Source organism: Elephantulus edwardii, unplaced genomic scaffold (assembly GCF_000299155.1).
Source record: "Elephantulus edwardii isolate Elephantulus edwardi_28Jun2011 unplaced genomic scaffold, EleEdw1.0 scaffold00046, whole genome shotgun sequence".
NCBI classification, from domain to species: domain Eukaryota; kingdom Metazoa; phylum Chordata; class Mammalia; order Macroscelidea; family Macroscelididae; genus Elephantulus; species Elephantulus edwardii.
This window is the reverse complement of record NW_006399796.1, coordinates 18,383,247-18,387,128: the sequence shown is the minus strand read 5'-3', so window position 1 is coordinate 18,387,128 and position 3,882 is coordinate 18,383,247.

The window sequence follows — 3,882 nt, the reverse complement described above, 5'->3', positions numbered from 1 at the left end:
TTTCAAGAAACAACATATGATCAAGAGGCAATGATGATGAAGGAGGAAGTTCAGACTTCTCTGAAGGACTAAGGCATAGCACTCCCTGACTTCAAAACCTATTACACAGTGGTAGTAACCAAAACATCATGGTATGAAACAGAATTGAGAACCCAGAAATAGACCCGGATATCTATGGTCAACTGATATTTGACAAGAAAATAAAACCCATAAAATGAGGAAATAACACCCTCTTTAATAAATGCTGCTGGCAAAACTGGACTTCCACATGAAGAAAGCTGTAACAGGATCCACATTTCACCCCCTAACAAAAATCAACTAAAGGTGGATCAGAGACCTGGGAGTAAAGTCCCAAACTGTAAAGTTCATAAGAGACAAATTGGGATCAAGAATAGAAGGCCTTGCCTACAGTATAAAGAGACTGCCAAATACAATTAGAAATACACAATCTAAAGAGGATAAAATTTATGAATGGGACCTTCTAATGATTACATTTCTGTGTTTGTCAAAAACTTTTCTCAACAGGGTGAAAAGAGAACCTATTGACTGAAAACAAACATTTGGTAATATAAGCTGAGACAAGAAACTCATAATGAAAATTTACAGAATATTCCTGGGCCTCCACAAGAAAAACTAATAGCCCAATTACAAAATGTACGAAACACAAGGAAAGAATTTTCACAGAGGAAAATATTCAAATGATCAACGGACACATGAAGAAATGTTCAAAATCGCTGGCAAAAAGAGAGATGCAAAGAAAAACCACAATGATGTACCATCTCACTCCAGAAACAGTGGCAAAGTTTTATAGGACAGCAAGTAATAAATATTAGAGAGTGGTGATAAAGGAACTCTTAGACATTGTTGGTAGGATTATAAAATGGTACAACCACTCTGAAAGGGAGTTTGGCACTTCTTCCAAAAGCTGAACATAGAAATTCCATATGACCCAGCTATTCCACTGCTTGGAATATACCCTGAAAAAATGATAACAGAGGCACAAAAGGAGACGTGTACACCGGTGTTCATAGTCACATTATTCACTATCATAAGAACATGGAAACATGCCAAATTTCCAACCGTAATTTACTGGATTGAAAAATTATGGTACAATCATACAAAGTTTCTACATAGTATGCAGAAGCTGTGATTTTGTAAATCATTACCTAACTTGGGAGAGACTGGAGAGCATTATGCTGAGTGAACTACTCAATCCCACAAGGACAAATATTGTATAAAACCATTATTGTAGAATGAGTATAAGGATCTAAGGAGGACAGGAGGGTGGAAGCAGAGGGATGAGGATGTACACGGGGAGAGGGGAATTAATCATGGGGTTGTGCAATTTGATGTGGGGGTGAGGGAAATTGGAAGAATCTGGTCTGAAAAACAGTATGTTCAAATTTTGTAAATAAACTAGTGTAAATTAAAGATTTTTTTAAAGCCCCAGGAATTTATGGAATACCAATTGATATATTTCAACAAACAGAGCTGTCCTAGATGTGCTTACCAGGTTGTGCCAAGAAATCTGGAGGATAGCTAGCTGACCAACTGACTAGAAAAGTTCCATATTTATTCCCATTCCTAAAAAAGGTGACCTGACTGAGTGGGACGATTATGGAACAATATCACTTATCCAGAAATTACTGGAACAGTACATTGATAAAGCACTACCAGAAATACGAGCTGGGTTTAGAAGAGGTCATGGCACTAAGCGACGTTTATTGACAATGTCAGATGGATCTTGGCAGAAAGAAAAGAGTACTTGATGAATGTCTGTCTGTGTTTCATTGGCTGTGTAAAGACATTTGGCTGCATGGATCACAACAAAATGTGGCTAATTTAGAGGAAAATGGGAATTCCAGAACACTTGATTGTGCTAATGTGATACCTATACTTGGACCAGGAAACAGTCCTGAGAACAGAGCAGAGAAACACTGCACGGTTCAAAATCAGGAAAGGAGTGTGTCAGGGATGATATCCTTTCTCCATACCTTTTCATTCTATGTGCAGAACAAGTTATTTGTGAAGCAGGGCTTTATGAGGAGGAATGTGGCATCAGGATTGGAGGAAGATTCATCAACCACCTTAATTATGTTATGTAGATGACACAACCTTGCTTGCTGAAACTGAAGAAGACCTGAAGTGCTTTCTGCAGAAGGTCAAGGTCTGTAGTCTTCAATATGGATTGAAGCACAACATAAAGAAGACAAAGAATCTCATGACTAGGCCAATTGACAGCACCTTGATAGATGGAGAAAAGATTGAGATTGTTACAAATTACAGCTTGCTTGGCTCCACAATCAACACTCTTGGCACCAGAAATCAGGAAACAAAAAGACTATTTGCACTGGGAAAATCCACTGTCAGGGACCTCTCTTGAGTGCCGAGAAATAACGATGTAAGTCTAGTGACTAAGGCACGCCTAATCTAGGCCATGGTCTTCGCAATTACTTGCTATGCATCAGAGAACTGGACAATGACTAAGGGTGGCAAAAGAAGAATTGATGCCTTCATATTGTGCTAAAGAAGAGTCTTGAACATACAATTGACTGCCAAGAAAATAACAGGTCTGTCTTGGAGAGCGTGAAAACAAGTGTCTCTTTGGAGGCTAAGTATTTGAAGCTCCATCTCACATACTTTGGACATGTGGCCAGGAGCGATCGGTCCTTCTAGAAGGACATCATACTCGGAAGGGTGGAAGAACAGCACAGGAGAGGAAGACCTCAAATGAGATGGACTGATACAGTAACTGGGTTGATGGGGATTGGTGTATCAGAGTCAGTGAAACTGGCTAAGGATAGGGCAGGGTTCAGAGCTGGTGTACATAGGGTCGGTATGGGTTGCAGGTGACTCAATGGCACATAACAACAACAACATTTTATTCAAAGGTTTATTGTTAGATTCCATCCAGTGGGCTGTAACTCATAGTGATCCTGTGTACAGTAGACCGAAATGCTGTCATCATTACAATATCTGATGCATCAATGCATCTCGATTAGAGTTTTCCTGTTTTTTCTGACCTTTAACTTGAACAACCATAATTTCTTTCTCCAGGGACTTACCTCTCCAGATAAACTGTCGAAAGCATGTAAGACAACATAGCAACATCCTTGCTTCTAAGGAGTATTCTGGCTACACTTTAGCTTAGACAGATTTCTTTTGGCAGGCCTTGGTATATTCAGTGTTCTTCACCAACATAATTCAAAAGCACCAATTTTTTTCTTTGATCTTCCTTATCCAGCTGTCACATATACACGTAAGTTGCAAATGTGGTATTTTTCTCACCATTAATAAGGATGTTTCCCTACTTATTTACAATTTTACACTCTCATAGTATAAAATTAACAGTGACTCTTTTGTCTTAACTAATTCTTATTGTTGTTGTTGTTACGTGCCATCAAGCTGCCTGTGACTCATAACCACCCTATGTGCAACAACTCTGAAGCCTGCCCTACCCTGAGCCAGTCTGACTACAATACACCTACCTCCATGTGAAATTCTCTCCAAATTTCTCTCAGAGTATTTTTGTTCAGACCAGACTCAATTCAGGATCAAAAGACTAATATTACTTTTAATATAAAATAATCTTCCTCCACACCTCCTTAACTTTGCCCAGGAACGGAACTGTTAAAGAGAAGGGGCCTATATTCTTCAGCGTATTTCTCTCTATCTCATAAAAACATTAAAATTAGTAAATTCAGATTCAGTTTAATTTTTAACAATATTAATTAATAATTGATTCTATGTACTCTATGCTGAATTGCACTGTCACAAATAAAATATCTGGTTCTTGTGAATAAGACACATCATTACTGACAAGGAAAAAAATGACCACAGATTTCAGATAGACTGTAATGCTACATTATGTTTTCCACTTTG